General features: G+C 35.4%; 1 long non-coding RNA gene across 1 annotated transcript; it reads right to left on the bottom strand.

The window, feature by feature from the left end:
* Positions 1-11,616: 11,616 nt before the first annotated feature.
* On the bottom strand, positions 11,617-14,139 carry LOC130947334 (uncharacterized). The gene is made up of 4 exons (XR_009072627.1): positions 13,557-14,139; positions 13,384-13,483; positions 13,158-13,303; positions 11,617-11,950 (listed from the first exon to the last, which is right to left on the bottom strand). It is a non-coding gene; the product is annotated as an uncharacterized LOC130947334 (long non-coding RNA).
* Between the last annotated feature and the right edge of the window lie 10,497 nt (positions 14,140-24,636).

Genomic DNA, 24,636 nt, shown 5'->3' with positions numbered 1-24,636 from the left:
TCCTAAAAAAGAGAGAGCATAAATAGGGCAAGAAATTTTTGGGTACCTTCCTTTTTTGGCTTAAAAAAAGGGGGCAGAAGAAAAATAGCAGTAAATAATCATGCCTTTCTTAAAATCATACCTTCCTCCTGCAAAAAAAAATAATTAAATTAAATTAGTTTTATTTTTAAATATCTATATATGGTTACAAATGGACATTGCTCATAATTTTTAATTCAATTTCTTTTTTTATTTGTGATTTCATTGAAAACATATACAAATGAGGATATAACATCCAAAGTTGTAAGATGAAAGATCTTTATCAAAAAAATTCCTATAACTAATTCTAAAATTAGCAATCCAATATACATGGAGGCTGAAAGTGGTTACACGAGAATGAAGGCAAAGAACATAATAATAATAATAATAATAATAATAATAATAATAATAATAATAATAAGGATTCAGAGTAACAAGAGAGTATATAATGATCATCAGAAGGCAAAAGAATAGGAGTACACATTATATGACAAAGAAAAGGGGGAGCAGGCTGAAGTCAAAAATAAGAAAAGAAGAAAAAGAGTCTTACCAAATAAGAAGACAGAGTAAAAAAGAGCGAAGTTGAATATCGGAGTGTCCTTTACCCTAAGAAAAACTTTCAATTGTTGAAGAAAACAAAGAATTTGGATGGTGGTAGTGATAACAGTGATGATACTGAAAAATATTGCCGTGTAGAAGAATGTCCTAGTAGAAGATGATGATAAACACGCTCTCCCCTATCCTTCCAGGTGTTCTCTCTCTTTATGCCTCTCTCTCCAAATCCAGGTACTCAAATTTAAAACGCGTCCAATTAAAAGGGTAAGAGTTTCTCCCCTTCTCATTTTCTTAATATATATATATATTAAATTATTATATTAAATCAAATTATCCCTCTTTCTTCATTTAAAAATGTATATATAATAATAATAATAATAATAATAATAATAATAATAATAATAATAATAATAATAATAATAATATATTATTATTATTATTATTATTATTATTATTATTATTATTATTATTATTATTATGTACACACACATACACTACTTTTAAAAATAAATACATTCGTACATACAAATAAATTATGAATATATTTATTTACTAATCTTATTTATTTATTTATTTATTTTATTAATATTTTAAATATTTGCACAACAACATTCTTTTAATTATTTTTTATGAGTACATAATCAAATTTAAATTATACAGACATATTTATATTTGAATATCATACTATTAGAAAATACATATATTATTATAACAAAAAAAATGAATAAAAGAGGGAAGATTTGACTCTTTAGAGTTATGATATGTTTAAAAAATATATTATTTTATTATTATGTTAAAAAAAATGTTATAGCTCTGCTGAGTACAAAAAAATTCAATGTAGCTTGAAGGAATACTTTGTACCCTCAAAGACTGCATGTGGGCTTATGATTGTGTACTAAAAATATAAACCTTTTTTGTACATAAATAATTTTAAGAATGACCTACAAACATGGTCAAACAAGAGTCAACTTCCTCCTAAAGGTATTGGGTAAAAGGATGCAACCCAAAAGAACACCTTGAGGAGTTGAATTTCTCTTCAGTGGGAACTAAATTGGTGGAAGTGGATTGGTTGAATTTGGAGTGTAAAGAGCATCATCTAGTTGAAAGAAAACCAAACTAGATGTCCTTTTCTGATGTCATATGTCATGAGCTTTAGTTTAACGTGTGGGAATCAACTTTTTCCATTGAACAGTTGAGAAGACTAAAAGTGACGGGAATCCCAAAAGATATTTAGCATAAAAAAGAGTAAACCAAATATCAGACTAAAACCATTGGACAATAGATTTCCTCTTCATCATGGTTTTACACTATAAAAAGGACTTCAAGTCACCTCTGTAAAGCACCTTCACTTTCACCTTGACCTTCTTCTAGACCTTTCTTATTCTTGAAGTTGAGAAGTTAGAAAACTCATCATTTCCTCTCCACAAAATTTCTTTCATTGTTCTTCATTTCATTCATCCCATTCACAAGTAAAACTGGCATTCGGGTGTTCTACCAGAACACTTGACAACCGTTAACCAGCCTCTATTCACTTTAAACAAAGCTCATTCATCCTCTTGTGACATTAGTGGAGGTCTCAACACTTGTTCTCCACCTCTATTTCTCATCATTAGATCTTGTATTGCTTATTCGTCATTAATAGAAATGTTTTCCTCACAAGTATACTTACCCTAAATCTCTCATCTTAACCATATTTTTTTCACTTAATCTATTTTTCACAAAACTCGCCCGAATCACTTGGCGAATCCACTGGCGAATCCACTGGGGAGGAACACTTCGACGTGATGGCTAGAGATCAAACTGTTAGAATATTTGTTAGAATATTATAATTAGAGTAACAAATCACAGGACATCAGAGACAATCAAGGAAAATCAATTATATTTATTTAGAATACTTTCTATATTTAGTTTCCTAAAATTCTATATTAAGAGAGTGATTGTAAACAAATATATACAAGAAAATAAATTGAAAACCTTTCCTTGCTTCCCTATCTGTTACCTTTTCTTGTGTCTAACCTTTCCTAACCCTCGATACCATCTCAAGATGGTATCAGAGCAGTGTTAGATCCAGGGAACCCAAAAAACCAACATCATTGTTCCAAAACCCTAAACACCAAAAAACAAAACCACAAAAAAAATGTCATCTTCAGGGGATGAAATTAGCAACAACATGAACCAAAACCAAAACCAGAGTAACTCCTCTGTTATTACTGATGAGCTAACTTTGCAAATTGCAAATATGCTTCGTAATGGCTTAGGAATTCAGCAAACACAAGCCAATCCTGACAATTTGTCAATTGGTTTTAAATTAAATGGAGACAATTATCCATTGTGGGCAACACTTATGAAGAAAGCTGTCGGTGGCAGAGGAAAGAAAAGCCATCTGACCGGTATTCCCCCTGCACCAGAAGAGAGAGAACCAGAATATGAAAAATGGGAACAGGCAGATCAAACAGTCTTTACCTGGATAATTCAAAATATTGAGACGAGTTTGATGAACAATGTCTCCCAATTCCCAACCGCAAAGGCTTTATGGGAGGGATTGGCTACAACCTATGGGAGCAGCACAGACCCAGTACAAATCTACGATTTACACCGAAAAGCAAACACACAAAAACAGGGACAGGATACCCTAGAGGAATTCTGGAATAAATTACAGGCTATATGGATGGCTATTGACAGAAAACAACCGAATCCTATGAAGTGCTCAGATGATATTGCAACTTTCAATAAAATTAAACAAGAACAGAGGCTATACCAATTCCTAACAGGGATAGATGAAAAATTTGAAGCCATTAGAAGAGATCTTTTGATGCAGGAGAAGACCCCTTCAGTGGAGTCCGCCTATGCTGCCGTCAGAAGAGAGGCGGCCCGACTCCAGATTTTGAAGCCTACCACCAACAGCAGAGGGGACACATCATTAGGGGAGGTCGGAATTGGCCTAATCGCAAGAAACAGACCACAGGGACAGGGATGGAATCGCTCAGAAACTGCCGGACGGCGTTCATCACAGCGAAACAAAGAAGACAAAAGCCACCTCCATTGTACTCATTGCGGCATGAAGAAACACACCAAGGAGACTTGCTTCAAAATTGTGGGTTATCCCGAATGGTGGGAAGATCCCAAACCAAAAAATCGCAAGGCCGCCACCATAGTGGGCACTCCACAGACCGCCAGCAGCAATGGTGGTGACGCAGCAAGAGAGGAAGAAACAAAATCAGCAGTTGTTCATGGAAAAGCCGCAGCCGCTCATGGAGGTAACAGAAGAGAAGAGGCGGCGCATAAGGGAGAAGGAAATGGAAGTTCAGAAGAGAATGGGAACCCTAATGGGTCTCCTAAGCAAAATGGCCCACTAAAATGGGAAGCCCAAATTCCTTCTCCCTATGACCCAGCCGAAAGCCCAAAATCTTTTAAAATATCCCAATCAGAAAAATATACCAGCCCAGAAAAATCTGATCAGTGGATTTTTGATTGTGGGGCCACTGACACCATGACCCATGATCCTCATGATTTTAATAGCCTCTCTACACCTGTTAAAACTCATATTGAAACAGCCAGTGGAGAATTAATTGCGGTTCAAGGAGAAGGCTCCATTGTCTTTTCAAAAAAATTAAAATTAAAAAATTGTCTCTATGTCCCTGCACTGTCATCAAAGTTACTTTCTGTAAGTCACGTTACAAAGGAACTAAATTGTGTGATTCTCATGTTCTCTACTTTTTGCCTTTTACAGGACATTCTTACGAAGGAGATCATTGGGCGTGGTACTGAACGTGGAGGTCTTTATTACGTTAATGAGGTTGTTCACAAGGGACATGCCATGCTTGCTCAAGGAACGGTTACGAGGCAACTCTGGTTATGGCACAGACGCTTGGGACATCCTTCCTTTGGGTACCTTAAGATTTTATTCCCTAGTTTATTTACTGGTAACACTGAGCCCATCAAATGTGAAACTTGCATTCAGGCAAAGAATCATAGAGTTACTTTTTTCCCTAGCAACACTAGAGTCAATTCTGTTTTTTCATTAGTGCACTCTGATGTGTGGGGTCCAGCTCCTAATTCTCATAATAATCAATTTCAGTATTTTGTGTTATTTGTGGATGATTTTTCTCGCATGACGTGGGTATATTTTCTAAAACACAAATCTGAAGTACCCGACAAATTCTATGCATTCTATCAAATGATTCTCACTCAGTTTGATAAAAAAATTCAAGTACTTAGATCAGATAATGGTGGTGAATTTGTGAACAAATCGATGCAAGAGTTTTTTAGAGAAAAAGGGTTAATTCATCAAACTTCCTGTCCAAACACACCCCAACAGAATGGTGTGGCAGAACGAAAAAATCGTAAATTACTGGAGATGACTCGGGCCATGATTTTTGATGCAAAGGTTCCGACACGTTTTTGGCCTGAAGCTGTTGCTACCTCAGCCTATCTTCTGAACAGGCTACCCTCTCAGACCCTCAACCACAAAACACCCCTACAGATCCTAGCTACTCAATCTGACATCCCTCCTGTCCAGATGTTACCACCACGAGTTTTTGGGTGCTCTGTGTTCGTCCATATACCCAGAGCTAACCGAACTAAATTTGACCCATGTGCCGAGAAATGTGTCTTTGTTGGGTATGCTACGCATCAAAAGGGGTATCGATGTTATAACCCAATCACTCATCGTGTACATGTAACTATGGATTGTGATTTTTTGGAATCAGAATATTTTTTCAGCAGCCAACTTGATGTTCAGGGGGAGAAAACTAGTAGTGAACCACCAAGTTGGTTGGTTAATCTGAGTTGCCAAGAAACTGTTCCAAAAGAGCAAGTAGATGGAGCCAACGAGCATGCCTCTGTTAACGAAGAAGAGACCAACACCACCAATGAGCATCCTTCTGAGAATGTCCAACAAGAGGTAAGTGACCTTCACTTTGCTGAGTCTTCTCCTGTTATGAATGAAGTCACTGAGTCTTCTCCTATTATGAATGAAGTCACTAACAATGACAGGTTAGAATCAGAACCAGAACCTTTCACACTTCCGCCGCGAAGAAACAGAGGGGTACCACCTGTCCGATATTCTCCAGAACATGTTCCTCGAAATTTAAAGTATCCTATAAAGACAACCAGAGAAGGAGTGGTAGACATTGCAAGAGCTTTCCTTACCTCCCTTCTAGCTGAAGACATTCCCAGAACAATTCAGGAAGCCAATAAGAAGGGTGAATGGCGAAAAGCTATGAAAACAGAGATGGAGGCTCTTGTAAAAAATGGAACTTGGGAGAGATGCATCTTACCAGCAGGGAAGAAACCAGTCGGGTGTCGATGGGTCTTCACCATTAAACACAAAGCAGATGGCACCATTGAGCGATATAAGGCAAGGTTGGTGGCAAAAGGCTATACACAGACATATGGCATTGACTACTCAGAAACTTTCTCACCAGTTGCAAAGATTGACACCATCAGAGTACTATTTTCAATAGCAGCAAATGAAAACTGGCCACTCCATCAGTTTGATGTCAAAAATGCCTTTTTACATGGGGATCTGAAAGAAGAAGTATACATGGAAGCTCCTCCAGGGTTCTCTGAAGATTTCCAAAGAAATGAAGTTTGCAGATTGAAGAAAGCACTTTATGGGCTTAAGCAGTCTCCACGTGCTTGGTTCGGAAGGTTTACAGTGGCCATGAAAAGGTATGGGTACAAACAAAGCAACTCTGACCATACTTTATTCTTGAAAAGAAAAGGAGATATGATCATGTGCCTAATAATATATGTGGATGACATGATCATAACCGGAAGTGATTTGAAAGAAATCGCAAAACTGAGGAATAACTTGTTCAGAGAATTTGAGATGAAGGATTTAGGAGGACTAAAGTACTTCTTGGGAATAGAGGTTCTTCGCTCCAACAAAGGGATCTTTATTTCTCAGAGAAAGTACATCATGGATTTACTTGCAGAAACAGGGATGGTCGATTGTAAGCCAGCAGATACTCCTATGCAAGTTAACCACGGTTTAAAGTTTGAGGAAGGGGCTAATCTAGCAGATAAAGAGAGGTACCAACGGTTAGTTGGGAAATTGATTTATCTGTCACACACTCGACCAGACATAGCATATGCAGTAGGGGTGATAAGTCAGTTTATGCACCAACCTCAAGAGGATCATATGGATGCTGCCATGAGAATTGTTCGGTACTTGAAGGGGACACCAGGAAATGGGATCATGTTCCAAAAGAATGGGCACTTAAACATTGAGGCTTACACTGATGCTGATTGGGCTGGTAATCCAAATGACAGGAGATCTACATCGGGCTATTTTTCTCTTGTGGGAGGTAACCTGGTGACATGGAGGAGTAAGAAGCAGAAAGTAGTTGCTCTTTCCAGTGCTGAAGCTGAATTTCGGGGAATTGCCAAAGGTATAACTGAAGTTTTATGGATCAAAAAACTGATGACTGAGATTGGTTTTCCACCACAACTACCAAGTCAATTAAAGTGTGATAATAAGGCAGCAATCAGTATTTCAGAGAATCCTGTGCAACATGACAGAACTAAGCACGTTGAAGTTGATAGACACTTCATTAAGGAAAAGATTGAGGATGGCAGTGTTGAGCTTCCGTTTGTAAGGTCAGAAGACCAGTTGGCAGACATCCTCACCAAAGCCGTTGCAGGCAGAGCATTTACCCGTGTCCTTAACAAGCTAAGCATTGGTGATCCCACTGCTCACCTTGAGGGGGAGTGTTAGAATATTTGTTAGAATATTATAATTAGAGTAACAAATCACAGGACATCAGAGACAATCAAGGAAAATCAATTATATTTATTTAGAATACTTTCTATATTTAGTTTCCTAAAATTCTATATTAAGAGAGTGATTGTAAACAAATATATACAAGAAAATAAATTGAAAACCTTTCCTTGCTTCCCTCTCTGTTACCTTTTCTTGTGTCTAACCTTTCCTAACCCTCGATACCATCTCAAGACAAACGAGGTATAGAACCCCCTCACCATCTCCTTCGCAAATCTGGAGAATTTTGAGGAAGACGAGAACACCCCAATTACTCATAGAGAGTTGGCGCGTATTCTAAAAGGCATGGGATCGGGAAGTTGAGTTGCAAGAGTTGGAAGGAAAAAGAGAAGTTGTGAAAAGCAAGATGGAAGAATATCATCGGAGACCAGTATTAGCTTATGACAAGAACATTCGGTCCAGTGTGTTCTTAGAGGGAAATCTGGTACTAAAGTCAGTAGACGCAGTAATAAGAAAGATGACTTTGCCAAAATGGGCTCCCAAATGGGAGGGTCCTTACATTGTTTCTGAAATACATCACAACAGACATTGCATCCTATTGGACCCGGATCATGGAACAACCACCAGCCCCGTCAATTTCAAGTATGGTAAGAAGTACTATGCCTAATTTCAGCTTTAGTAGTTAGAATTTTAATTCCAAAAGGCTTCTTTATCAAGAGCCAATATTTATGTTATATTATTCTGCAAGCATCCTGCAATGCATGAAAAAACTACATTAGTAATCATACACTCAAAAGGTGTGAATGATGTATCTTAAGAAATTTGCAGTACAAAATATTTCCAAAAAATTGAAGTGTCTCACTCTCCAAACTCCTAAAAAAGAGAGAGCATAAATAGGACAAGAAAGTTCTAGGTACCTTCCTTTTTTGGCCTAAAAAAAAGGGGGCAGAAGAAAAATAGTAGTAGATAATCCTGTTTTTCTTAAAATCATACCCTCCTCCTTCCAAAAAAATTAATTAAATTAAATTATTTTTATTTTTAAATACCTATCTATAGTTATAAATGGACATCGCTCATAATTTTTAATTCAATTTCTTTTTTTTTTATTTGTGATTTCATTGGAAACATATACAAATGAGGATATAACATCTAAAATTATAAGGTGAAAGATCTTTATCAAAGAATTCCTATAGTTAATTCCAAAATTAGCAATCCAATATAGAGGCTGAGAGAGGTTACACAAGAATGAAGGCAAAGAACATAATAATAATAAGGATTCAGAGTAACAAGAGAGTACAGAATGATCATCAGAAGGCAAAAGAATAGGAGTACACAATATATAACAAAAAAGGGGGGAGCAGGCTGAAGGCAAAAGCAAGAAAAAAAAAAGAAAAAGAATCTTACCAAGTAAGAAAACATAGTAAAAAAGAGCGAAGTTGAATATCGGGGTGTCTTTTGTCCTAAGAAAAACTTCCAATTGTTGAAGAAGACAGAGAATTTAGATGGTAATGATGGTAACAGTGATGGTACTGAAAAATATTACTGTGTAATATCCTAGAAGAAGATGATGATAAACACGCTCTCCTCTATCCTTCCAGGTGTTCTCTCTCTTTATGTCTCTCTCTAAATTCAAATACTCAAATTTATAACGGATCCAATTAAAAGGGTAAAAGTTTCTCCGCTTCTCATATATATATATAAATAATAATAGTAATATTATGTACACATACATACACTACTTTTAAAAATAAATACATACGTACATACAAATAAATTATGAATATATTTATTTACTAATCTTATTTATTTATTTATTTTATTAATATTTTAAATATTTGCACAATAACATTTTTTTATTTATTTTTTATGAATACATAATCATATTCAAATTATACAGACATATTTATATTTGAATATCATAATATTTACAAATACATGTATTATTATAACAAAAAAAAAATAAAAGAGGAGAGATTTGATTCTTTCGAGTTATGATATGTTTAAAAAAATATATTATTTTATTATTATGTTAAAAAAATTTTTTATAGCTCTGTTGAGTACGAAAAAGTTCAATGCACCTTGAGGGAATACTTTGTATCCTCAAAGACTGCATGGAGGCTTATGATTGTGTACTAAAAATATAAATCTTTTTTGTACATAAATAATTTTAAGAATGACCTACAAACATGGTCAAACAAGAGTCAAGTTCCTCCTAAAGGTATTGGGTAAAAAGATGGAACCCAAAAGAACACCTTGAGAAGTTGAATTTCTCTTCAGTGAGAACTAAATTGGTGGAAGTGGATTGATTGAATTTGGAGTGTAAAGAGCGTCATCTAGTTGAAAGAAAACCAAACTAGATGTCCCTTCACTGATGTCACATGTCATGAGTTTTAGTTTAACGTGTGGGAATCAACTTCTTCCATTGAACAGTTGAAAAGACTTAAGGTGACGGGAATACCAAAAGATATTTCGGGTAAAAAAGAGTAAACTAAATATCATACTAAAACCATTGGACAATAGATTTCCTCTTCATCATGATTTTGCACTATAAAAAGGACCTCAAGTCACCTCTGTAAAGCACCTTCACTTTTACCTTGACCTTCTTCTAGACCTTTCTTATTCCTGAAGCTGAGAAGCAAGAAAACTCATCTTTTCCTCTCCCAAAATTTCTCTTATTGTTCTTCATTTCATTCATTCCCTTCACGAGTAAAAACTGGCATTCGAGTGTTCCACCAGAACACTCGACAGCCGTTAACCAGCCCTTGTCCACTTTAAACAAAGCTCATTCATCCTCTTGTGACATTAGTGGAAGTCTCAACACTTGTTCTCTACCTCTATTTCTCATCATTAGTTCTTATATTTCTTATTCATCATTAATAAAAGTGTTTTTCTCACAAGTATACTTACCATGAATCTCTCATTTTAACCATTTTTTTTCACTTAATCTATTTTTCACAAAACTCACCCGATTCAACTATTAACCGTTACAAAATTAGTTATGCACCGCTCAGCAATCAGAAATTTTTGCAATTTAAAACTTGAGTTGCAAGGTACTTACTATGAGATAGATAATAAAAAATAATTTATAAATACTAAAAATTAGTAAGCATATATTTATATATTTATTATATATAATATATAATATATAATAGATGTCACCCAAAAAAATATAATATATAATAGATTGGTGGTATTTTTATTTTAAGAATAGAGTTAAGTCAGGGTTACTTAAGAATTTTGATTCCTTAATTCATTTTCAGTTGGGTGAATAAATTATATATGCCTGAAATTTTGTGTGTTTTATCTCATAAAAAATAAAAATAAAATAGAAAAAGGATAAAAAAAAATAACAATTATTTATTCTAATTCAACTTTTAAGTATAATACAATCTGCATTCAATCTATATAATTAAACTAATTACAATTATTAACTCCAATGAATTCAAACAAAATTCCACAAAATTTTTCAATTACCTATAAATTCAAATCAAGAGCATAAAATAACAAATTCTGTAACACCCTAACTATTAAAATGTTACGCTTCCAGCTGTGCCATTCTGATAGCTCGGGTATTACGACTACTCTTATAATATTTAGTACTAAAATATGAGCTTGCTTAAAATTTAAACCATATTTCTCAAAAACATACATCCATACGTTACAATACAAATTACAATACTTTCAAATATATATATATAAACTTCATTTATCAAAACTCCTATCCCTCTTGCTTAAATTGCTAAAAATAGAGGTGAGGAAAAAATAATAACTATGATAATACAAAATAATATCGAATAAAGAGAAAATGAATATAACTCTTCTAAAACTTCGGCGCCCATATCCTGAAAATGGAAAAAACCTGTAGGGGAGGGAGAACATCATCCTCGAAAGGGTTCTCACCGTATGGTTACATAATTGCTATAATAAGATACAAAAATAAAACCGTTTTTAATATACAGTGATTGATAACTGCCTTATGCTTCTTTTCAAAATCAAAGATTTAATATTCAAAATCCGAAATCCTTTCTACAAGGGAAAGCTGTTAATTTCTCAGAAATCCACCAGCCTTTTCTTTTAAGTTTTTCCTAGACAGCATGAATGACAAAACTGTTCCAAGCATAGGTTTATTAAGTCTATGCGGGACCAGTTTAGTTTTTCATAATTTTCTAAATAAAAAACACAAACCAAACACAGCCTTCAGCCTATTTCATAATCAATCACGGCCCTAGACTCAAGCAACTCAATCAACAACCAATTCATCATAATCCAACCAATTTTCAACACAAATAACAAAGTTCAAACACAATCAAGCAAGTATATCAAGTACACCAATTAGCAATTAAACATAACTATTCACATAGGCAAACCAATTACAATATACACACCCAAACAATGTCATATAAATACATATGATGCATGCTTGTCCTACTGGCCATGAGCTCATGCATCGGTTATGTTGCCAGACCCGACTCGGATAAGCGAGATTAAGCCACAATCCTTATCTGTAGGTTCCACAAGCAAGCGGGACTAAACTACCATCCTTGCTCGGAACACGCAAGCAGGATTAAACCACCATCCTTGCCAAATAATTTATCAATATGTGAGCAGGATAAAACCACCATCCTCACTGTAGACGGGACAAAGCCACCATCCCTGCACAACAGTTTATGCACTGAGCAAGCGCGATTATACCACCATCCTTGCCAGGCCAAAAATCCTCATTGTATTCTCAGTAATATCCACAGTCAATCAAACTCAAAATCTTATTTCAATGATCATTCTTGGCCCACTTACTTTCAAATCACAAACGTATTCAGCTCACATCTTGCCAAGAACCATTTTGCTAAAATAAGTTTTCTTTTCAAAATTTCCAAACCACTTCAAAACCATGCCAACATAAAATCTCTTCTAAAGTACTCAAAATCATTTATTTTCAAACCATTTGCTCAATCACTTTAAAGTCAAAAGTTATTAATTAAAACTCACGGCAAGGCCTCAAGATTTTAGGGGAAAAATAACCAACCTCATTTCCATAAATTCAGTAAAGATTTCTAAAAATTATTGTTTTCTTAATTTAATTTATACAAAGGAAGTTTCTAAAACCATTAAAAACCAAATCATAGAAATCAGAAGTTCCGAACTAAATTCGAATCCAAAATCAATCTCAATTTCATTCTTGAAACGAATTCTTTCAAACTTTTCCAAAAACCTCACAAAATGACATCACCCAATCAAAGTTCCTTTTTCTTGTAATTTCATTAAAGCTCCTCTAAATGAAATCCGTAAGTCCAACTCAAAACATATGCCCTTTTTTATATAAAATCGATCTTAAAACATAATACTTTCCTTAAGTGCTTTAAAATCGTAAAGTAATTCTTTTCTGGAGAAATCGAACTCAAGATATATTTTTCTCAAATAAATTAAATTCAAAACATAATTATTTCCTTAATAAATCAAATAATACGATTCCTCAAAATCAAACTTTTCTAAATAACATTTCAACAAGGTTTTAGATTTTATAGAAAATTCGGCAACATCTCCCCTAAAACTTTGACTTTGCCACCCTTTTTGGGTCCCAACCAAACCAATCCTCAACTCTTTTCAATAGGTTCAAGACCAAATCAGTTTCCAATAAACAAAATTCAGACTTTTAAATATCAAAAATCATATCAAGCCAAACCAATCAAAAATCTCAATTTTAACAAAATTAGACATTATCTCAGTCAAGCAGACAACCAAATTCATCCAAGACAAACCAGACAATGCATAAGACTTACATAATCACCAGAAAAGCATTTCACTTGTCATATCAATTTATAACAATTCCACTTTAAAAAAATTAGTTTTATAACAACCCTACCTCGATAAGCGAAACCATAACCCAAACGTGTCAACTGAACTCTTTTCTCTCAGCCAGGAATCAACAGCAACCACAACTCAGTCCTTGATCACTTTCACAGCACGCACAGCAACTTAAAATTGATATGCAATGCTCAGAACACGACCCTACGTTACCAGAACCTCAGAGTTTATAACCAAACATAACAGAATACTAATGCAAGGATTTTCGAAACATAAATACTAACCGAACTAAGAAAACAAAACAACGGCGGTCACTGAACGGTTTGGCGACAGCCCCGGCAACCACCTCGAGCGGCAGCGCGACTAGAACTCTGGCGACGACGACTGTAACAAACATACAGCGATGAAAAAGGTTCCGGAACTCAAAAGGAACGAAAGCCAACTTATAAGCCCTTACCAGCGGAGGATCTCAACGGCAATAGTGGCGGTTCTCAGCAGCAGCAACGGTGGCGTGGAGCTCCGGCGACGCAGCAGTAACGCGAGCATAACGACGGCGAGGCCAGCAACGCGGCAGCGGCGGCAGCTCCGCGACGGTTCTCTCTCTTGCATCCTCTGTTCACGACTCCAACGGCGGATCTGGTGGCAGACTTGAAGCCCAGGCGAGCTCCCTCTCTTATTTGCAAATGGCGACGACGTCTAGCAGTGGGGAAGACGAGCGGCGGCGGCGAGCGTGGATGGCGACCCAGGCTTCATAGACGGCGACTGGACGGCGCGGTTCTCTCCTTCTTCGTGACCTTCTCTCTCGCCTCAGTTCTGACCCGCGACGGCATCGGCTTCACGAGCAGCAGCGAAGGGCTTCCTCCATGCCTGCGAATATGACGGCAGCGAGGCGCTGATACGATGGTGGCGACGACTGGACGGTGGCGCGGACATCTCGCCCCTCTTCCTCTTCTCTGCTGGCGCTCTCTCTTTTCCATTTCTCTTGTGGGTGTGTGTGTATGTGTTACGGGAGCGAGGGAGAAGGGGCTGGCGGCACTGAGACACGGAAGAAATGGGGAAATTACAATAAAATTAGGGTTAGGAGAGTATAGGTTTGGGAATTTTGGGTAGTTTAGTAATTTTAATAAAACTAGGGTTATAGAGTAATTGAAAATCAAATTTAATCCAACAATAATATCTATAAAAATATTATTTAATTATTAATTTATAAATTTATTTTCAAATAAATACTCTAACTTAATAACTAGAGATAATTAAATTAATTTCCTTTAAATCATAAAATAAAATTCAAAATCTAATTATTCAAATTAAAGCGGATAAAACTCTCATTATTTTTCGATCACTAAAATTTTAAATTAATATTAAAAAAATCTAAATTAATATATAAATTTTTGAAAATTATATTTTTAAATAAATAAAATAAATTATTAAATAATAATATTTAGTTTCTAAAAATTCAGGTCTTACAAATTCTAACCAAATTTACTAAATCAGTAAATTCAAACCAAATTCACCAAATTGTTGATTTTCAAACTAAGATCACTGAACTAGCATACTAGAACCAAGCATATCAAACTACTATATTTAAACCAAAACTAATAAACCTTTAAGTGTGTTGGGGGGATTTCTAATTGTGATAGTTAGTTATTATATATTTGTCAATAAGATATTTTTATGATAAACATAATATTAGAAATTTTTTTTAGAATTTTTCTTTAATCTGCGATTATTATAGTAATTGATAATGTATTTGTTATATTTTGATTCCAAACACCTAATACCCTATGATGCTAGTTAAATGAATATTGTGTATAATTTAAATTCTTATAAAATTAATGATTAGTCAATATGAAATCCATCAACTATGGTAATGAGTTTGACGACTACGATTATAATGAATGAAATAAACAATGCCTTGGCTAAGGGGTTTAAATGAATTAAGAAATAAGTTTTTTAGGTCATTCATAATTGATAATAATAATGGTAACAAGTTAGATTTTGACAATCAAATCGTATTCTAAAAGTTAGCCAAGAGCTGAAAAGATGGAAGGAATTATATTTTTGTTCTTCTTAGATTCTTAGTAAAAATATTATTACTTCATACTATTGGGTTGTCAAGGAGTATTGTTAGATGTCAACCTTAATTAATAAATTTAGTATGACTAATTTATTACCCGCTTAGTATTGAACCTATGGGTTACACACTAACGAGTGTTCTAATCCTTGGTAAATAATTATTTAATTATTATTTTAATTTGATCAAATAAATAATTATATTAATTCAAATAAAATGTTATTATATTCTTTGTTAACACTATGAATATAATAATATGATAATTGAGAATATTAAATAATTAACTATTTATTCTATGATGAATTTTAAATATGAAAAAGATCGTAACTAATTATGTTTCAAATTAAGTTGTAATTTGATTCATAAGATTGAATCATAAAATCAGTTACCAATCTTATATTATATATAGATCTATGTAATAAAAGAAAATAGCACAAGTTTTTTTTCTACCTCCACATACATAAATATTTCAATTTTTAGTGAAGAATTGATGGTGCAAGGAGTTTCAAAAATTCAGTTAAGTTCATTGGTCAAAGAGTTGACGATAAGAATCACTTTTAGTGTGGATACACATAGTACTTTTATACTATCAAAAGAAAAAATTTTTATTCACTAGGGTACTCAAACATTAACATCTAACTCGTTTTATTTCAATAAAATTGTAAATACAAAATAGATCAATATAATTACTTTATTATTTTTATTGTGTGTTATGAACACTTGTAATTCTACAGTGGTATCACAACACAAAATGTTATGTTCAACAACAAAATGTTATGCCTTTTTTTGGGACATCAAAATATTGTGCTCTTTTTTTTTGGTATAAGGTTTGCTCTTTATTAAGTTTAGCTTTGGCTTGTGAAGTACATAAAATGTTATGTTATAACCAACTTGGGTTGGTCGAGTGGTTAGTTCACTCGTTCACTTAAGCAAGTGTTAGGAATTTAAATCTCGCCTTGTGCATGCAGCAACTCATTGGCCAGCGATAGACCCTTATATAGAGCTTAAATCCATGACAGATTAGTCCTTGACCTATCGAATTAAGAGATACCGTGGACAACAAAAAAAAGTTATATTATGATCATGAGATTCAAAAGCCCAATTAGGCTCAATTTCTTAATTAGTAATTGTAAGGCTAGGTAAAATAATTCAATTAGTAGTATAATGGTTAATAATAATATAAATCAATATATATAGTACATTAGTAATTGTATGCATCATGAAGTGAGTTCTGAAAAAAGGTTTGAATTTTTTTGTACTATTTTTTTTGTTGTAGAATCCAATTTTGTGTTCCTCTAATTTTTAATTTTGTACCTTAATTTCAATAGAAAGTCACATTTTTATGATTGAGTTTCCACAAACACAACATGTTAATGGACTATTTCTTTGATGTCCAATTTAACATAATTTTAGAAAAAAATCTACAACTTATATATATATATTTCTCTTAAATGAGCTTTAAAGTGTTGGAATTGAATTATGATCATAATTATGATTTACTTTATTTATTTAGGTGTGTGGTGTCGATAAGAAGAATGTAAGACCCAAAACCTTTGAAAAGCCTTTTTATGAGTAAGTCTCAAATCATATAGTTATTTATAGCCTTAATTTCAGAAATTATTTTATTGGAGATAATTAAGGCAATTTTTAATTTATTGAATTTGAGATAAGTTATGATTATTATCCAATTTTGCAATTATTGGATTATTTTCTATATATAGTTGGTAGTTGTGAAGTAAAAAGGATTTTATATGATATGGACTAAATAATCAATATTTTAATATATTGATATTGCTATTTTGGAAAAATGAAGAAATTAAGTATATTATTTCTAATTATTTGATTTGGGCATTTTGTTGAAAATAATTTGTAAAAGTGATGAGTAAATAGTATTTTTCTATATACAAATAGTGTTGGATTTAAATTGGATTTCAATTACTATATTATCCCTATTTTAAGTGAAATTACTAAAATGCCCTTAACCCTAATTTTTTTTTAAAATGAAACCTAACCCATTACCCGTTTCCCCCCATCAACAACCCACCCACTTAGAAGCTGCAGCAGCAGCCGCAAACCTCCCTTCCCTCAAAACACACACACACACACACGGCTTCCCATTTTCCATGAAAGATAGAAACTGAGGCAGAGAGGGAGATGGAGACTGAGTTGCGGCAGAGGAGAGGCGGAAGGAAGCTCATCGCGTTGTCGTCGCCTCGCCGCCGCACCACCGTGTCCTGCCGTCCCTGCCACCATGAGGCCGCCGAACCAGGCTGAGGAAGAGAGAGAAAGAACGAGCGTGAGGGAGAGCTCGGCCGCAGGAAGGGGAAACGCGGGTCTGACCCGTCGCCGTCGACCCGTTTGTCCCAACCCGTCACTGTTGCGAGGAAGCCGCCACCACGCCGTTGTCATCACTGGAGATGCTTCGTGTATCGCCGTCGCTCCCTGGCGCAACCAAAGAAGCCGCCACTGTCGTCCAGGGAAGACCGCCGCTGCGTCTCTGTCCTCCAACGGCGCCGCTGCACGAGCCGGAGGACTCGTCCCTGCTAGTGCTTGCCGCCGCCGTGCCGTTGGGAGAAAGACCGTCTAGTCACACCGAGCAAGAGAGACAGAAAGAGCTGCGGCTGAGATGGGGGTCCAACCGCTGCAACCAGCTGCTGCTTACGTCGCTGGCGCCGCCTCCGTCAGAACCGCCACCGTCGCTACCAGCTCTTACCTCTGACGTGGCTGATTGTGGGTGAAAGAGGGGTCGAAGTTGCCTCTGCCGTCAGAAAAACCCGCTGCCGTCGCCGGAAAACTCTGCCGGTAAGGGTTTTGGATTTGGTTTTCATTCGTTTAAGATTCTGTAAGCTTTATCGTCTCTGTATGTGGGTTCCAGGCACCATTGCTGGAGTCCGGTTGTCGCTGCCACTTGAGGTGGCTGCCGGACTGCCGCCGAACCGGTTCGGAGACTGTCGTTGTTTCGGTTCAACTGTTCCTTCTTCGATTCGGTAAGTGTTTCGATTTGAAAACCCTTTTGTTACTGTTCTGTTATCATACGCTGAGGTTTGTAGCGTTAATTGCTATACGATTGAGTTTTGGTTGTTGTATGTTGCGATTAAAGTGTTGAGACTGTTGCAAAAGTGGCTTGGAACCGAGGTTTTGGCTGCCGGGATTTTGATTGTTGATCTCGGGTCGAGGCGGAAAGGATTATGTGACGCGTTTGGGCTATGGAATTTCGTTTGGAGGTAGGAGCGCTTTCCAAAAACTATATTTTATATGTCGAAATTATTACATATGGATACTGATGTGAGATAATGTATTTGGTGATTGTATAAGTCTTATGTGATGTTGATTATCCTGGATGAATGTAATTATATGTTGAACTGATTATTATTTGGTTTTGATGAATGTATTGTTGTGTGTTTTTGTGAAACAAGATGCTTTTGAAGTTGATTCTTTTAAAGCTTTAAAATCGAGTTTAATTCGTTGTGAATTGAGTTGATCTTCTGGGTAAGAAAGTAGGACGCACTTTTGAATTCAGTCTGGTTTACTTTAATTGACTTGGTTTTGAACAAATGAATTGTTACTGAACCGTTTCTTTAAAGCTTTGGAAATGAGTTAAATCGGTTGATATTGAGTTGATTTTGAAAGGGTTTCCTTGAGATATGCCACTGAGGCATTTGGCTTGCTTTTGAATTGATTTTCGGTTTTGAGCTGTTGAAAAAGAATGAGGAACTGTTTAGTTTGGACCCGAACCGGGTGGCAAAAGTCCAAGTTTTAGGGGAGATGCTGTCGAAATTTCTATAAAATCCGAGTCTTTATTGAAATGTTGTTTGAAAAAATGATGAGTTAAAGACTTCTACTCTTTTATTTGAATTATCAAGAAAAGGATGATTCATGTTTTTGAAATGAATTATTAAAGAGGAAATTGTGATTTAGTCTTGCTTCTTATGAAAGGCATTGTATCTCTTTCAGGAGAAAGTTACTTAGATGAAACTTATGTTTTTAAGCTGTTTTAAATGCGACAAGGGCAATGCCTTTGAATTTGACTTGAGGGTTTCAATTAGAGGAGTTTCAATGACTTTGAAAGAATTTGAATGTCTCTTGACATGTTTCATTTTGAAATGTTTTGAGAAATGTTTTAAGTACTCTTTGAATTCTGAATTATTGCAAGACTAAGACAATTTTGAACAGTTGAAACATTATAGAATTTATTATGGGGGTTGAAGTTGGTTTTTGCCTAAATAGAAGAAATGGATTTGAAAGAAGTGAATGATTACGTGACTCAGTTTGGCTTAGATCCTATTTTATTGCTCAAGACGGAAAGCCAAGGTTTTAATGATTTTAAATGAACTTGGCAAACTGAGTTTTATTATTCTCCCCTAAAGACTTGGGACTCTACCGGGAAGCTTTTGTTATAAAATCCCATTGTTGGATGGGTGGTTTTGAAATAAATCCTTAACTTGCCATGGTTTTGGAAGTTTTGGAAAGAGAATGCCGAGAGTGGCTTTGTTTTAAAAAGTGAACTCACTTTGAGTAAATTTGGCTTATGAGCCTGAGATGATTTGAGAAATGAGATCTTTAAAGCCAAGGTGATGAGCGGATAATTTATACGCTTTTTGGCATTGTTTTTAGGTAGTTTTTAGTATGATCTAGTTACTTTTAGGGATGTTTTCATTATTTTTTATGTTAAAATTCACATTTCTGGACTTTACTAGGAGTTTGTGTATTTTTCTGTGATTTCAGGTAATTTCTGGCTGAAATTGAGGGACTTGAGCAAAACTCTGAAAAAGGCTGACAAAAGGACTGCTGATGCTATTGGAATCTGACCTCCCTGCACTCGAAATAGATTTTCTGGAGATACAGAACTCCAAATGGCGCGATCTCAACGGCGTTGGAAAGTAGACATCCAGAGCTTTCCAGCAATATATAATAGTCCATACTTTATTCGGAAATTGACGACGTAACTTGGCGTTGAACGCCAAGTACATGCTGCTGTCTGGAGTTAAACGCCAGAAAAACGTCATGATCCGGAGTTGAACGCCCAAAACACGTCATAACTCGGAGTTCAACTCCAAGAGAAGCCTCAGCTCGTGGATTGATTAAGCTCAGCCCAAGCATACACCAAGTGGGCCCCGGAAGTGGATTTATGCATCAATTACTTACTCATGTAAACCCTAGGAGCTAGTTTATTATAAATAGAACTTTTTACTATCATATTATCATCGTGGATCCTGGATTGTATTTTGAATCTTGTGATCACATTCAGGGGGCTGGCCATTCGGCCATGCCTGAACCTTTTACTTATGTATTTTCAACGGTGGAGTTTCTGCACACCATAGATTAAGGGTGTGGAGCTCTACTGTACCTCAAGTATTAATGCAATTCTATTTTCTTTTATTCAATTCTCTCTTGTTCTTATTCCAAGATATTCATTCGTACCCAAGAACATGATGAATGTGATGATTATGTGACGCTCATCATCATTCTCACCTATGAACGCGCGTGATTGACAACCACCTACGTTCTACATGCAACCGAGCTTGAATGTGTATCTTTTAGATTCCCCAACAGAATCTTCGTGGTATAAGCTAGATAGATGGCGGCATTCATGAGGATCCGGAAAGTCTCACCTTGTCTGTGGTATTCCGAGTAGGATCCTGGGAATCCAGAAAGTCTAACCTTGTCCGTGGTATTCCGAGTAGGATTCCGGTACCGAATGACTGTGACGTGCTTCAGACTCGCAAGTGCTGGGCGTTAGTGACAGACGCAAAAGAATCAAGGGATTCTATTCCACCAGGAGCGGGAACCAACCAGTGATTAGCCGTGCTGTGACAGAGCGCGTGAGCGTAGTTTTCACTGCGAGGATGGGATGTAGCCTTCGGCCAGTGTGATGCCTCCAGACGATTAGCCATGCGAGTGACAGCGCAGAGGACCATTTTCCAGAGAGGATACAAAGTAGCCTTCGTCGAACGGTGAACCCCTATACACAGCTTGCTATGGAAAGGAGTAAGAAGGATTGAGTTGAAGCAGTAGGAAAGTAGGCGTTCTTGAGCCATACAGTATCTCCATTCGCTTATCTGAAATTCCCACCAATGAATCTGCATAAGTATTCTATCCCTTTTATTATTTCTATTTTATTATTAATTTTCGAAACCATAAGCAAATTTAATCTGCCTAACTGAGATTTACAAGGTGACCATAGCTTGCTTCATACCAACAATCTCTGTGGGATCGACCCTTACTCACGTAAGGTTTATTACTTGGACGACCCAGTACACTTGCTGGCTAGTTGAACGGAGTTGTGAATTCAACCGGTGCCATAATAATGAAAAGAATATGGATCACAATTTCGTCCACCAAGTTTTTGGCGCCGTTGCCGGGGATTGTTCGAGTATGGACAACTGACGGTTCATCTTGTTGCTCAGATTAGGTAATTTTCTTTTCAAAAATCTTTTTCAAAATTTTTCTTTTATTTTTCGTTTTTCTAAACTTTATTTTCGAAAAAAATTATTAAAAATTCAAAAAAATTCATAAAATCATAAAAATAAAAAATTTATTTTGTGTTTCTTGTTTGAGTCTTGAGTCAATTTTTAAGTTTGGTGTCAATTGCATGCTTTAAAAATTTTTCTTGCATTTTTTTCGAAAATCCCATGCATTTATAGTGTTCTTCATGATCTTCAAGTTGTTCTTGATAAGTCCTCTTGTTTGATCTTGATGATTTCTTGTTTTGTGTTGTTTATTGTTTTTCATATGCATTCTTTGTTTGTTAGAGTCCATGCATTAAAGATTTCTAAGTTTGGTGTCTTGCATGTTTTCTTTGCATAAAAAATTTTTCAAAATTATGTTCTTGATGTTCATCATGATCTTCAAAGTGTTCTTGGTGTTCATCTTGACATTCATAGCATTCTTGCATGCATTCATTGTTTTGATCTAAAAATTTCATGCATTAAGTATTTTTGTTGTTTTTCTCTCTCATAATTAAAAAGTCAAAAATAAAAAAAAAATCCTTTCCTTATTTCCCTCCAAATTTTCGAAATTTTGGGTTGACTTGGTCAAAAATTTTTAAAATTAGTTGTTTCTTACAAGTCAAGTCAAAATTTCAAATTTAAAAATCTTATCTTTTAAAAATCTTTTTCAAAAATCATATCTTTTTCATTTTTTTTATTATTTTCAAAAATTTAAAAAAAATTATTATTTTTCAAAAATCTTTTTCTTATCTTTATATCTAATTTCCGAAAATTAGCTAACAATTAATGTGATTGGTTCAAAAATTTGAAGTTTGTCACTTTCTTGTTAAGAAAGGTTCAATCTTTAAATTCTAGAATCTTATCTTGTAGTTCCTTGTTAGTTAAGTTATTTTAAAAATTAAATCTTTTTCTTAAATTTTTTTTATCTTATCTTTTATCATATCTTTCTCAAAATTTTATCTTTTTCAAAATTTGATTTCAAAATATCTTATCTAAACTTCTTATCTTCTCAATTTTTGATTTCAAATCTTTTTCAATCAACTAACTAACTTTTTGTTTGTTTCTTATCTTTTTCAAAACCACCTAACTACTTTTCCCTCTCTAATTTTCGAAAATACCTCTCTCCTTTTCAAAAATTCTTCTTTTTAATTAATTAATTGTTTCAAATTTTAATTTCAATTACATTTATCTCTAATTTTCGAAAATCACTAACCCCTTTTTAAAATTATTTTCGAAATTCTCTTTCTCTTTTCTTCTTCTATTTAATTATCTGTTTACTAACACTTCTCTCCACCTCTATTCATCCATAAATCCGAATCCATCCTTCTTCATTCTTCTACCCCCTTCTTCTTCAACTAACATAAAGGAATCTCTATACTGTGACATAGAGGATTCCTCTTTCTTTTCTTGTTTTCTTCTCTTTCATATGAGCAGGAACAGGGATAAAGGCACTCTTGTTGAAATTGATCCAGAACCTGAAAGGACTTTGAAGAGAAAATTAAGAGAAGCTAAATTGCAACAATCCAGAAACAACCTTTCAGAAATTTTCGAACAAGAGAAGGAGATGGCAGCCGAAAATAATAATAATGCAAGGAGAATGCTTGGTGACTTCACAAAGCCAACGTCCAAGTTTGATGGAAGAAGCATCTCCATTCCTGCCATTAGAACCAATAATTTTGAGCTTAAGCCTCAACTAGTTGCTTTAATGCAACAAAACTGCAAGTTTTATGGACTTCCATCTGAAGATCCTTATCAGTTTTTAACTGAGTTCTTACAGATCTGTGAGACTGTAAAGACGAATGGAGTTAATCCTGAAGTCTACAGACTCATGCTTTTCCCTTTTGCTGTAAGAGACAGAGCTAGAATATGGTTGGATTCACAACCCAAGGATAGCCTGGACTCATGGGATAAGCTGGTCACTGCCTTCTTGGACAAATTCTTTCCTCCTCAAAAGCTGAGCAAGCTGAGAGTGGATGTTCAAACTTTCAAACAAAAAGATGGTGAATCACTCTATGAAGCTTGGGAAAGATACAAGCAGCTGACCAAAAGATGTCCATCTGACATGTTTTCAGAATGGACCATATTAGACATATTCTATTATGGTCTCTCTGAATTTTCGAAAATGTCATTGGACCATTCTGCAGGTGGATCTATTCACCTGAAGAAAACGCCTGAAGAGGCTCAAGAACTCATTGACATGGTTGCAAATAACTAGTTCATGTACACTTCTGAGAGGAATTCCGTGAACAATGGGATACCTCAGAAGAAAGGAGTTCTTGAAATTGATACTCTGAATGCCATATTAGCTCAGAACAAAGTGTTGACTCAACAAGTCAACATGATCTCTCAAAATCTGAATGGATGGCAACATGCATCCAACAGTACTAGAGAGGTAGCTTCTGAAGAAGCTTATGATCCTGAGAACCCTGCCATGGCAGAGGTTAATTACATGGGTGAACCTTATGGAAACACTTATAACCCATCATGGAGAAATCATCCAAATTTCTCATGGAAGGATCAACAAAAGCCTCAACAAGGCTTTAGCAATGGTGGACGCAACAGGCTGAACAATAGCAAGCCATATCCATCATCTTCTCAGCAACAGACAGAGAATTCTGAACAAAACACCTCTAATTTAGCCAATGTAGTCTCTGATCTGTCAAAGGCCACTTTCAGTTTCATGAGTGAAACAAGATCCTCCATTAGAAATCTGGAGGCACAAGTGGGCCAGCTGAGTAAGAAAGTCATTGAAACTCCTCCCAGTATTCTCCCAAGCAATACAGAAGAGAATCCAAAAGGAGAGTGCAAAGCCATTGACATAGTCAATATGGCCGAATGCACAAGGGAGGAGGAGGACGAAAATCCTAATGAGGAAGACCTCCTGGGATGTTCCTCAAGCAAGAAGGAGTTTCCTATTAAGGATCCAAAGGAATCTGAGGCTCATACAGAGACCATAGAGATTCCATTGAATCTCCTTCTGCCATTCATGAGCTCTGAAGACTATTCATCCTCTG

Source organism: Arachis stenosperma, chromosome 9, assembly GCF_014773155.1.
Source record: "Arachis stenosperma cultivar V10309 chromosome 9, arast.V10309.gnm1.PFL2, whole genome shotgun sequence".
NCBI classification, from domain to species: domain Eukaryota; kingdom Viridiplantae; phylum Streptophyta; class Magnoliopsida; order Fabales; family Fabaceae; genus Arachis; species Arachis stenosperma.
Note: the sequence above shows the minus strand (reverse complement) of the source record. Positions and strands in the feature narration are given on the sequence as shown.